General features: G+C 46.6%; 1 protein-coding gene across 1 annotated transcript in view; it reads left to right on the top strand.

Annotated features, from left to right (window-relative positions):
* The first annotated feature begins 11,327 nt into the window (after positions 1-11,327).
* LOC129551263 (uncharacterized) overlaps positions 11,328-13,519 on the top strand; it is a 66,217-nt gene continuing 64,025 nt past the window's right edge. Inside the window, exon 1 of the mRNA XM_088834284.1 lies at positions 11,328-11,384. The gene's annotated coding sequence lies outside the window, so the exon portion shown is untranslated. The remainder of the gene's footprint in view (positions 11,385-13,519) is intronic.

The following is a 13,519-nucleotide window of genomic DNA, read 5'->3' as shown; positions in this document are numbered from 1 at the left end:
ACTTACAACTCAAAATTGGTGTTTGTTCATCTCCATTTGGTGAAGCAAGACTTGGCCAGACTTGGTGTAAGATGCCTAGTGGCATCCCCCCCAGGAAAGGAGGGGTGAGGCTGGTCTTGAGCTTTGAGAAGCATTCCTTTGCACTCAACGTTCAGACTTTCTAAGAGTGAAGATCCCTAGAGCTGATGGGGCAAAAGAGTTGGTTAAATATTATGCAAGGAGAGAAAGTGGCACAAAAGGAACTTCCTGGGGCTTCTTATTGTCTCCCAGGTTGATGGATTCTAACATGATTGGTCTGGGGTAGGGTCCCAGGTATGGGCATTCTTTTGACCCTCCAGCTGATTCTAACGTGTAGATGACATTGAGAGGCACTGATATAGCCCACATTGAAGACTTAGTTTCTCTAATCATTTTCCTGTTCACCTTCAAAAACTATTTGAAGCCTCCATGGAGTCTGTCATTGGAAAATATTCCTTGACCCTTTTAGTTACAATCTTCATTTGGGATGTTTTTTCTGATCAGATCATGTTTCAGAAACACCTGCAAACAACTGCAAGTCCAGTGCTCAGTGAACCTTCTATATCTAAAGCTGATGAACGTCAGGCCTGCCCAACCCCAGGAAAACCTCCTCTTCCTAAGAAACTCCCAGCTTCCCTGCCTGGTGCAAGGACCTCACCATTTCTCCCCTGAACATTTTGCCTTTTTTTCCACATGGACCCAGTCAGGACAGCCTGATGAGAACAAACAGGAGAGGGGAGCTTCCCAAGAACTCTGGAGGGCAACGAGGGATGGGGAAGGTGGTGGTGGCTGTCTCTGCTCTTTTTCTTATGCCTCCAGTCAGTGCTGGGAGAACACACAGGTGTGGAGACAAAGTTACAACAGCTCCAGTCCCGAGGATCCTGCCGGGAGCTCTTGGCAGCCATTCCTGAACCTCTCTTTGGACCACTAGAGGGTGTGTGTGTGTGTGTTTGTGTGTGTGTGCGCTCAATCCCTCAGTCATGTCTGACTCTTTGCAACCCCATGGACTGTGGCCCACCATGCTCCTCTGTCCACAGGATTTTTTGGGCAAGAATACTAGAGTGGGTTGCCATTTCCTCCTCCAGGGGATCTTCCTGACCCAGGGATCTAACCTGCATCTCCTGCACTTCCTGCATTGATAGGCGGATTCTTTACACTGAGCCACCTGGGAAGCCCTACTAGAGGTGGTAGGGGCTTATAACTTTGGCTTTCAGGCATTCTATTAAAGTCAGCTGACCGAAGATTACCAGGTGCTCACCTGCAGTCAAAGATAAAGATAGTGGATTTACTGGGCTTGCAGGAGAGGATGGGCCCAGAGGCTCAGGAGAGGGAGCTGGGAGGGACTTCTCACGGGACCACACAGTGCTGAGTGATTCTCAGATGGCATGAGGAAGGTGGGGGGCAGTCCCAGCCAGATACTATCAAGAACAGAGCATTTTGGTAATTGGACATCTAATGTTACCTAGAAAACAGGCGGCACTAGACTTGGTTGTAACTGATGAAGAGGTAGCAGTCAGATTTATCAGAGGGGCGGGGGAGGGGCGGTCAGTCACTCTTGTGTTTAGAGAATGGCCTTGCTCAGTCTCCCTCCAAACGTTCTGGAGGGGCTTGCCTGAACATCGCTGCCATGCAGGTGGGAAAACCAACGGTCTGGCTGCCAGCAGGACTGGCTTGGCTTTCACGTTTTTGGTTTAAAACCGCATGTTCTTCTTGAGAACTCAAAGAGATTATGTCATCATTTCTTGCCTCTGCAATCCCTGTTCTCTTCACAACAGTGACTGTGCTTTCAGAGAGGGGTCAACAATAAAACTTCTACATAAAACGATCCCAATCAAAACTGTGAAACCCGCTCACTGCACCCTTTTCTTATCATGTAATTGAATGTCTTCACATTCTCTGAAGATGCATCAATCAAGGAGTTCCTGGTTCCAGAAATCCCCATTCTGCTTGGGGGTAACAGAAATCTGATCAGCTTTGATTAACTAAACCGCAGGTCCCTTTCCTTATGTAATGAGAACCCAGAGGTGGTCAACCTGAATGGGTTCAGTGGCTCCATGATGCTATCAGAGACCTGACTCTTTCCATCCATCTTCTCAGCCATCCAGGCTGCGGTTGATGTCTGGGGGTGATGTACAACAGCAGCTCCACAGTGTATGACTGTATTCTGAGTGAGAAGAAATGGAAGAACAAAAGACAAACACTCATACAACTTGGGTCTGCCTGTTTGAAGAGCTTTCTGGGAAGCCTCATCTATTAACTTCTGTTTCTGTCTTATCCAGCATTGCAATGTCACATGGTTACCCTATATGCAAGTAACACCAGGGATGTTGTTTTCCTAGCCTGGCTTACTAGTTCAGTTCAGTTCAGTCGCTCAGTTGTGTCTGACTCTTTGTGACCCCATGGACTGCAGCACGCCAGGCTTCACTGTCCATCACCAACTCCTAGAGCTTGCTCAAACTCATGTCCATTGAGTCGGTGATGTCATCCAATCATCTCATCCTCTGTCATCCCCTTCTCCTCCTGCCTTCAATCTTTCTGATCTAGAAAGCATCAGGGTCTTTTCCAGTGAAGTCAGTTCTTTGCATCAGGTGACCAAAGTATTGGAGTTTCAGCTTCAGCATCAGTCCTTCCAATGAATATTCAGGACTGATTTCCTTTAGGATGGACTGGTTGGATCTCCTTGCCGTCCAGTGACTCTCAAGAGTCTTCTCCAACACCACAGTTCAAAAGCATCAATTCTTCGGCGATCAGCTTTCTTCACAGTCCAACTCTCACATCCATACATGACCACTGGAAAAACCATAGCCTTGACTAGATGGACCTTTGTTGGTAAAGTAATGTCTCCGCTTTTTAATATGCTGTCTAGGTGTGTCATAGCTTCTCTTCCAAGGAGCAAGTGTGTTTTAAATTCATGGCTACAGTCACCATCTGCAGTGATTTTGGAGTCCAAGAAAATAAAGTCTGTCACTGTTTCCACTGTGTCCCCATCTATTTACTATGAAGTGATGGGACCAGATGCCATAATCTTAGTTTTCTGAATGTTGAGTTTTAAGCCAACTTTTTGACTCTCCTCTTTCACTTTCTTCAAGAGGCTCTTTAGTTTCTCTTCACTTTCTACCATAAGGTTGGTGTCATTTGCATATCTGAGGTTATTGATATATCTCTGGCCAATCTTGACTCCAGCTTATGCTTCATCCAGCCTGGCATTTCACATGATGTACTCTGCATATAAATTAAATAAGCAGGGTGACAATATACAGCCTTTATTACCCCTACCATAGTTTGGCCTCAAGCCAAACAACAGGGAGGGAACACAGCCCCTCCCATCAACAGAAAATTGAATTAAAAATTTACTGAGCATAGCCCCACCCATCAGAACAAGACCCAGTTTCCCCCAAAGTCAGTCTCTCTCATCAGGAAGCTTCCATAAGCCTCTTATCCTTATCCATCAGAGGGCAGATAGAATGAAAACCACAATCACAGAAAACTAACCAAACTGATCACATGGATCACAGCCTTGTCTAACTCAATGAAACTATGAGCCATGGTGTGTTAGGGCCACCCAAGACAGATGAGTCATGGTGGAGAGTTCTGACAAAATGTGGTCCACTGGAGAAGGGAATGGCAAACCACTTCAGTCTTCTTGCCTTGAGAACCCCATGAACAGTATGGAAAGGAAAAAAGACATGACACTGAGAAATGAACTCTCCAGGTTGGTAGGTGCCCAACATGCTACTGGAGAAGCGTGGAGAAATAACTCCAGAAAGAATGACGAGACGGAGCAGTCCAGTTATGGATGTGACTGGTGATGGAAGTAAAGTCCAACACTGTAGAGAACAACATTGCATGGGAACCTGGAATGCTAGGTCCATGAGTCAAGGTAAATTAGAAGTGGTCAAACAGGACATAGCAAGAGTAAACATCAACATTTCAGGAATCAGTGAACTAAAATGGACTGGAATCTGCGAATTTAACTCAGATGACCGTTATATCTACTACTGTGGGCAAGAATCCCTTAGAAAAAATGGAGTAGCCATCATAGTCAACAAGAGTCCAAAATGCAGTTCAGTTCAGTTCAGTTCAGTTGCTTAGTCGTGTCCGACTCTTTGCAACCCCATGAATCACAGCACACCAGGCCTCCCTGTCCATCACCAACTCCCGGAGTTCACTCAAACTCATGTCCATCGAGTTGGCGATGCCATCCAGCCATCTCATTCTCTGCTGTCCCTGTCTCCTCCTACCCCCAATACCTCCTAGCATCAGACTCTTTTCCAGTGAGTCAACTCGTCGCATGAGGTGGCCAAAGTATTGGAGTTTCAGCTTTAGCATCAGTCCCTCCAATGAACACCCAGGATTGATCTCTTTTAGAATGGACTGGTTGGATTTCTTTGCAGTCCAAGGGACTCTCAAGAGTCTTCTCCAGCACCACAGTTCAAAAGCATCAATTCTTCAGCGATCAGCTTTCTTCACAGTCCAACTCTCACATCCATACATGACCACAGGAAAAACCATAGCCTTGACTAGATGGACCTTGGTTGGCAAAGTAATGTCTTTGCTTTTTAATATGCTATCTAGGCTGGTCATAACTTTTCTTCCAAGGAGTAAGCATCTTTTAATTTCATGGCTGCAATCAGCATCCGAAGTGATTTTGGAGCCCAAAAAAATAAAGTCTGACACTGTTTCCACTGTTTCCCCATCTATTTCCCATGAAGCGATGGGACCAGATGCCATGATCTTAGTTTTCTGAATGTTGAGCTTCAAGCCAACCTTTTCACTCTCCTCTTTCACTTTCATCAAAAGGCCTTTGAGTTCCTCTTCACTTTCTGCCATAAGGGTGGTGTCATCTGCATATCTGAGGTTATTGATATTTCTCCCGGCAATCTTGATTCCAGCTTGTGCTTCTTCCAGCCCAGCGTTCCTCATGATGTACTCTGCATATAAGTTAAATAAGCAGGGTGACAATATACAACCTTGACGTATTCCTTTTCCTATTTGGAACCAGTCTGTTGTTCCATGTCCAGTTCTAACTGTTGCTTCCTGACCTGCATACAGGTTTCTCAAGAGGCAGGTCAGGTGATCTGGGATTCCATCTCTTTCAAAATGTTCCACAGTTTATTGTGATCCACACAGTCAAAGGGTTTGGCATAGTCAATGAAGCAGAAATAGATGTTCTTCTGGAACTCTCTTGCTTTCTCCAAAATGCAGTACTTGGGTGCAAATGACAGAATGACCTCTGTTCGTTTCCAAGGCAGACCATTCACTATTACAGTAATCCAAGTCTATGCCCCAACCAAGAATGCTGAAGAAGCTAAAGTTGAATGGTTCTATGATGACCTACAAGACCTTCTAGAACTAACACCAAAAAAAGATGTCCTTTTCACCTGAGGAGACTGGAATGCAAAAGTAGGAAGTCAAGATATACCTGGAATAACAGGCAAATTTGGCCTTGGAGTACAAAATGAAGCAAGTCAAAGGCTAATAGAGTTTTGCCAAGAGAACTCACTGGTCATGGCAAGCACCCTCCTCCAGCAACACAAGAGATGACTCTACACATGGACATCAACAGATGGTCAATACTGAAATCAGATTGTTTATATTCTTTGCAGCCAAAGATGGAGAAGCTCTATACAGTCAGCAAAAATAAGACTGGGAGCTAACTGTGGCTCAGATCATTAACTCCTTATTGCAAAATTCAGACTTAAATTGAAGAAAGTAGGGAAAACCACTAGACCATTCAGATATGACCTAAATCAAGTCCCTTACGATTATACAGTGGAAGTGACAAACAGATTCAAGGGATTAGATCTGATAGAGTGCCTGAAGACATATGGATGGAGATTCATGACATTGTACAGCAGACAGGGATCAAGACCATCCCCAAGAAAAAGAAATGCAAAAAGGCAAAATGGTTGTCTGAGGAGGACTTACAAACAGCTGAGAAAAGAAGAGATGCCTGGCTTACTAACCCCTAGGCCAAAATCGAGTCCATTCAGCAAGGTGGAAGTAGAGAGTGGATGTTCCCCACTCACCAGTGGCTGAGTCACGCACCCTGTAAACCGTCCTTTATTGAGAAGTCCTTAGGTGTGTTAGTTATATATTGGAGGTGGAGGAAATTACTCCAAAATGTAATGGCTTAATACAACAAATGTTTATGATTACATACAGTTTCTGAGAGTTGAGATTCTGGGAGCAGCTTAGCTGGATAGTTCTGGCTCAGAGTTGCTCAAAAGGCTACAGGACTTGAAGGCTTAAATGGGCTTGAAGGATCCACTTTCAGGATATCTCATTCACACAGCCCTAGGTTGGGGGCCTCAATCCCTCACCCCGGGGGCCTTTCCCAGGGCTGCTTGGGTGACCTTCAGTTCAGTTCAGTTCATTTCAGTCACTCAGTCGTGTCCGACTCTTTGCGACCCCATGAATCACAGCACGCCAGGCCTCCCTGTCCATCACCAACTCCCGGAGTGCCCTCAAACTCATGTCCATTGAGTCGGTGATGGCATCCAGCCATCTCATCCTCTGTCGTCCCCTTCTCCTCCTGCCCTCAATCCCTCCCAGCATCAGAGTCTTTTCCAGTGGCCATCCTCTTCGTATGAGGTGGCCAAAGTATTGGAGTTTCAGCTTTAGCATCAGTCCTTCCAATGAACACCCAGGACTGATCTCCTTTAGAGTGGACTGGTTGGATCTCCTTGCAGTCCAAGGGACTCTCAAGAGTCTTCTCCAGCACCACAGTTCAAAAGCATCAGTTCTTTGGTGATCAGCTTTCTTCACAGTCCAACTCTCACATCCATACATGACCATGGGAAAAACCATAGCCTTGACTAGATGGACCTTGGTTGGCAAAGCAATGTCTCTGCTTTTTAATATGCTGTCTAGGTTGGTCATAAATTTCCTTCCAAGGAGTAAGCGTCTTTTAATTTCATGGCTGCAATCACCATCTGCAGTGATTTTGGAGCCCCAAAAGATAAAGTCTGACACTGTTTCCACTGTTTCCCCATCTATTTCCCATGAAGTGATGGGACCAGATGCCATGATCTTCGTTTTCTGAATGTTGAGCTTCAAGCCAACTTTTTCACTGTCCTCTTTCACTTTCATCAAGAGGCTTTTTAGTTCCTCTTCACTTTCTGCCATAAGGGTGGTGTCTTTACCAAGTGGTAACTGGTTTCTCCCAGAGAAGACAAGGAAGAGACAAAGAGGGTGTCATGATGCCTTTTATGACCTGGTCGCACACCATCGCTTCCATCATATTTTATTTGTTAGAAGCCGAGTCACTAACTCGAACTCACACTCAAGGAAAGAGTGATTAGGTTCTACTTTTTGAAGGGAGGAGTAGATATAGTTGTGGAGACATTTATAAACCACTTCCTCTGGGGTGGACTGCCCTGAGCTGCTCTGCCCCCTCTCACCTCACACCGTCCTTTGCGTCTCTCCCTTCCTCTGCTCACTCTCCCGCTTTCTTTCTCCTTTTTCTTTCTTTTTCCATCATCAGGTCGCCTGGGTTTCCTCCTCTATGGCAGAACAGCCTCTCTCCCCAAAAAGCCAAATTCATCTCAAAGCCCTTCTTTGAGCAATCAATGGGGAGCAAAACATGATTATGGGGTGATTATTTTTTGTAGTTTTGGGGAGTTTTAGTATTTATTTTCATTTATTTATTTGGCTGCAGGATCTTTTTTTAGTTGCGGCACATGTGGTCTTTAGTTACAGCATATGGGATCAGTTCCTTGACCAGGGATCGAACCAGGGTCCCCTGCCTTAGGACCACAGAGTCTTAGCTCTTGGGCCACCAGGAAAGTCCCTCAGTGTTGATTCTTAACGTCTGACCAGGGCTCTGAGAATCAAAAAGATCATGAACATCTATGCTCTTCCTATGCATAAATAGAAAACCAAAACATTACACTGCACATGACAGATTAAAAAGTTCAACAAAGTTCTGACTTTTCCCAAAACTATTTTGCTAGGGTTTTTCTTAAAACATGAAATATCAAATTCTGTCCTTGCATTTTCTGTTGTTGTCTCCCAGCTTTGCAGGAGCTCAAAACACATGTTTAGCATGTCCTGTAATTCAGCCCTGGTGAGTCACACCCTAAAATGTTAACAACTGTGAAATGAGCTCTGGGCTGCCCTGACTCACAGATGCTGGATGTACGAGGAATCCATATAATATTCTCAAACTGGTGCCCATCGCACCCACTGCCCCAGCCATCCTTGTGATCCTGGCAGCTAATAGCTGCTGTGACTCAGGTTGCTAGTTATCTCCCAATATCCGTCTTTCCCTTCTTCTGTAAATAACAAAAGTTCTCATTTTTCACTGGGCTCATGTCTGCCTGGAACAAAGACCATCTTTCCCAGCCTCCTTTGCCCTAGGTATGAGCCTGGTGGGCTATGGTCCATAGGGTCGCAAAGAGTCGGACACGACTGAAGCGACTGAACACACCACGGCACATGATCATGTCCATAGGTCTGGCTAGAGGAATAGAAGCAAAGGTATTACACTCAATCTCTGGGAAATGTCCTTAAAGGGAGAGAAAGTGCCCTTCTTTGTCCAGTTTTCCTTCCTTTTATCTGAAATGGGAACAAAATTGGCTGGAGCTCAGCATCCATTTGGGGCCATGTGGTGAAAGTCACACTGAAGATGGCAGAGTAATAAAGTAGAAGGAGCCTGGATTCTTTATGATCTTGGGCCTTCAATAGCAGCTCTGGACTGTTTACCCAATGAGTTTCATTAACATGAAAGGGAAATTAACTTCTATATTTTTCCAACCAGTGTTAATGGGTTTCTGACACTTGCAGGTGATCCTAATCCTAGTGTTACATTTCCCTTACAAACCTGCCCACTGTGCATAGAGACTCCCCATCTCCTCTCTGATGGTCTGTCTAGTTTCTGACTTTGCTCTGTCCTTGTCCTCATGGGCTCTGACCTTCCTGATTATTCTCTGTTTCCTAAGCATCTGCTTTTGAGTCCTGGTGTGTAAAATGTAAGTGCACTCTCTCACCCCACTCCAGACTCCTCCTCTCTCACTGTCCTTCTGGTTACATTGTAGGAAGCCTGGACTAGGGCCAAGTAGGGGAAAGGAAGAGGCTGCACAAAGCAGAAATGACCTAGGGGTGACAACTTTTAGGGGGCAGCTCACTGGACAGTCCAATCTGTCCAAACAGGATCCCTTCCTGCCCTTCTTGACCTTCCCCACAGCTTCAGTTTACTTTGCGCCTACTTAGATCCATTTGGGCTTAAAATATACACTTAAAAAACTATAGTCAGTGTGGAGGAGTTGTGAGACTATTTTCCATTTGCAGTTTACTGTGAATTTGCTTGACCCAATTTATTTTATTATTCATTGTTTCATTAAACACTGAGGGACTGATGCTAAAGCTGAAACTGCAATACTTTGGCCACCTCATGCGACGAGTTGACTCACTGGAAAAGACTGTGATGCTGGGAAAGGTTGGGGGCGGGAGGAGAAGGGGACGACGGAGAATGAGATGGCTGGATGGCATCACCGACTCTGTGGACATGAGTTTGAGTGTACTCCGGGAGTTGGTGATGGACAGGGAGGCCTGGCGTGCTGTGATTCATGGGGTTGCGGAGAGTCGGACACGACTGAGCGACTGAACTGAACTGAACTGAAGAGCCTATGAGACAGTTGGACTGTGAAGAAAGCTGAGCGCCGAAGAACTGATGAACTCGGACTGTGAGGAAATCCAACCAGTCCATTCTAAAGGAGATCAGTCCTGGGTGTTCATTGGAAGGACTGATGCTAAAGCTGAAACTCCAATACTTTGGCCACCTCATGCGATGAGTTGACTCACTGGAAAAGACTCTGATGCTGGGAGGGATTGGGGGCGGGAGGAGAAGGGGACGACAGAGAATGAGATGGCTGGATGGCATCACCGACTCTGTGGACATGAGTTTGAGTGAACTCTGGGAGTTGGTGATGGACAGGGAGGCTTGGCGTGCTGTGATTCATGGGGTTGCAAAGAGTCGGACATGACTGAGTGGCTGAACTGAACTGAACTGAACTGAAGAGCCTATTCTATACCCTACGTGAGAGACACAGATAAACAGAGAGATACAGATAACTTATTATCTGATAGTTCTGGAGTTCAAAGTTCTGGGGGGGTGTCACTGGACTAGAAGTGAGGTGTCAGGACGGTTGAGTTCTTTTATTCGGGTTTGAGATCATCCATTTCCACTTCTGAGCCCCTAGAAACTGCCCACATTCCTTGCCACTCCTTTGCCATCTTTAAAGTCAGCAACAGCCAGTTGAGTGCTTCTCATTACATCTCTCTGGCCTTTCTTTTCATCACTCATCTCTAGCACAGCAGCAAAAGTTTCCCTACTTCAAGTTCTCAGACTTAGATTGGCCCCACCCAGGGAATCAAGGATAGCAGTCCCATCGCAAGGTCTATAACTTTAATCACATCTACAAAGTCCCTTTTGCCATGTAAGGTGCCATATTCATAGGTTTCCAGGATTGGGGCATAGATATCTTTGGGGGCCTTAAATTTGTAAGCCCCAAAGCCACTGCCCACAGCAAGATTTAAAAATCTCTTTTCAGGGACTTTCCTGGCAGTCCAGTGGTTAGGATTCCATGCTTCTACTGCAGAAAGCATGAGATCAATCCCTGGTAGGGGAGGATATCGCAAGTCATACAGCACGACCAAAAAGAAAAAAATAGTAAAAAAAAAAAAAAATCCCTTTTCCTCCCCCAACCACTTTTTCCCAAAGCTCCAGCTGCTTTGCACCTCTGTCCTCCATTTTCCCCAGAAAAACTCCCAGGCCCAGCCCCTGTGAGGCCCCTTTCCTCTTGGGGGTGAGGAGACAAAAAGTCGCAAAAGGAAACTTCTAGTGCGCAGGCGAGTCCTCTCACCTTGGTTTCTGCTTATTGCTGTGGGCTGTAACCACCATTTATAACTCAGTTTCTTTGAAAAACCCAGTTAGGGGCTCCGGTGCGGTCCACAGCTGACATCGCGTGGGCGGGAAACAGGCCGAGGCATCTACTCTTTGGAGACCTCTGCTCCTCGCCCCCAGTGCCCCACTGATAACCGGGGACACGGGTCCCCAGCTCTGTCCCCTCCTAGATCTCGTCCCTTGCAGCGCCATCAGCTGCGAGGACCCAGATCCGCAGCAAGGGCACCTGGAGTTCTCCCGGTCCCGGGCAGAGCCCCCGCGAACCCTGGAACGCAATTTCCTGCTGCTCCTCTTGCCCTCCTCCTGCTGTGCCTCCTCTCCTCTGGCCCCGCGGGTCACCGACTTCCTCGGGCCTCCGCGCCCAGCATCTACCGCCCCCTGGCAGCCGTCTCCATGGATGCGCCCGGGACGCGGGAAGCCACCCGGCGGCGGTGGAGGGAGGCAGGCACCCGGCGCCTGAGTGAGTGCGGGGCGCGGGCCGGGGGCCAGGAGCGTGCGGGGCGAGGGCGAGGTTGCTCCGGCACTCCGAACCGTGATTAGGTGCTCCAGACACGCTGGGACCTGGGCTCTCCGGAGGTCGTGCTTGGTTTGCGCCTCCCCTGCCCCAGGGACACAGGCCTTCCCACACAGACATCCCCAGGGCAGGGATTTCCGGCATCGGTGGGTAGTGGGAATTCTTTCCGGGATCTTTCGAAACTGTTGTATGCATCAGGGGTTTTGAAGAAGGCAGCAAAAGGCAGCCCCTCCAGGCTTCCCATGTAGTCGCCCGTCTGGGAACCAGCCGCTGTTAGACTGGGCGGGCAGGGCACTCAGAACTCAGGGCTCTTCTCCCCTCACCGCTTCTCCAGACAGCAGGACCCTCAGGCCCCTACTCTCACACCCCCATCCCCGCCTTCCATTTCCAAGAGAATCACAACCAGACAAGGTAAGAAAATCTAGTATCCATGGGGTATCCATTCCGGAAACCTCCAAAAAATATTCATTAACTTACCAGTCAATCACCTAGGTAGTTGCTAACCTAAGCCACACACTTATAGAAATGACAGAAGGAAATACTCATGCTAAAATAGTAAGTGAAAAACTCAAGATTTAATAGGGTCTAAATAGAGTGGAAAAGTTGGCTTAAAGCTCAACATTCAGAAAACTAAGATCATGGCATCTGGTCCCATCACTTCACAGGAAATAGATGGGGAAACAGTGAAAACAGTGTCAGATTTTATTTTTTGGGCTCCAAAATCACTGCTGATGGTGATTGCAGCCATGAAATTAAAAAACGCTTACTCCTTGGAAGGAATGTTATGAACAACCTAGATAGCATATTAAAAAGCAGAGATATTACTTTGCCAACAAAGGTCTGTCTAGTCAAGGCTATGGTTTTTCCAGTGGTCATGTATAGATGTGAGAGTTGGACTGTGAAGAAAGCTGATCGCCAAAGAATTGATGCTTTTGAACTGTGGTGCTGGAGAAGACTCTTGAGAGTCCCTCGGACTGCAAGGAGATCCAACCAGTCCATCCCAAAGGAGATCAGTCCTGGCTGTTCATTGGAAGGACTGATGCTGAGGCTGAAATTCCAATACTTTGGCCACCTCATGCGAAGAGTTGACTCATTGGAGAAGACCCTGATGCTGGGAGGGATTGGGGGCAGGAGGAGAAAGGGACGACAGAGGGTGAGATGGCTGGATGGCATCACCAACTTGATGGACATGGGTTTGGGTAAACTCCGGGAGTTGGTGATGGACAGGGAGGCCTGGAGTGCTGCAATTCATGGGGTCGCAAAGAGTCAGACACAACTGAGCGACTGAACTGAACTGAAGTAGAATATTTATAGATATATGTGTATATACCCAGAAGAGGCTCATGAGAAATACTTGATATTGTGAACAGTAATACTGTATAGTGGGGTTCTCATGATAAGTATACTGGAGTGGTTTGCCATTCCCTCCCCTAGTTACAAGCTTGAATCAAGATTGCCTAGAGAAATAAATACAACCTTAGGTAAGAGATGAAACCACTCTAATAGCAGAAGAGAAACTAAAGAGCCTCTTGATGAGGGTGAAAGAGTAGAGTGAAAAAATCAGCTTAAAACTTGATATTAAAAAAAAACTAAGATCATGGCACCCAGTCTCATCACTTCATGACAAATAGAAGGGGAAAAGGTAGAAGCAGTGACAGATTTCCTCATCTTAGGCTCTGAAATCACCGCAGATGGTGACCACAGCCATGAAATTAGAAGATGATTGCTTCTTGGCAGGAAAGCTATAACAAACCTAGACAGTGTGTTAAAAAGCAGACATTACTTTGCCAACAAAATCCGAATAGTCAAGGTTAGTCATGTACAGATGTGAGAGTTGGACCATAAAGACGGCTGAATGCCGAAGAATTGATGCTTTCAAACTGTGGTGCCAGAGAAGACTTTTGAGAGTCCCTTGGCCATCAGGCAGATCAAACCAGTCAATCTTACTGCTGCTGCTGAGTTGCTTCAGTCGTGTCGGACTCTGTGCGACCCCATAGATTGCAGCCCACCAGGCTCCCCTATCCCTGTGATTCTCCAGGTAAAAACACTGGAATGGGTTGCCATTTCTTTCTCCAATGCGT

This window comes from Moschus berezovskii, chromosome 1 (genome assembly GCF_049115385.1).
Source record: "Moschus berezovskii isolate FMDL1 chromosome 1, NW_MosBer_1.0, whole genome shotgun sequence".
Classification (NCBI taxonomy): Eukaryota; Metazoa; Chordata; class Mammalia; order Artiodactyla; family Moschidae; genus Moschus; species Moschus berezovskii.
The sequence above is the reverse complement of the archived record's forward strand: the minus strand, read 5'-3'. Positions and strand labels throughout refer to the sequence as shown.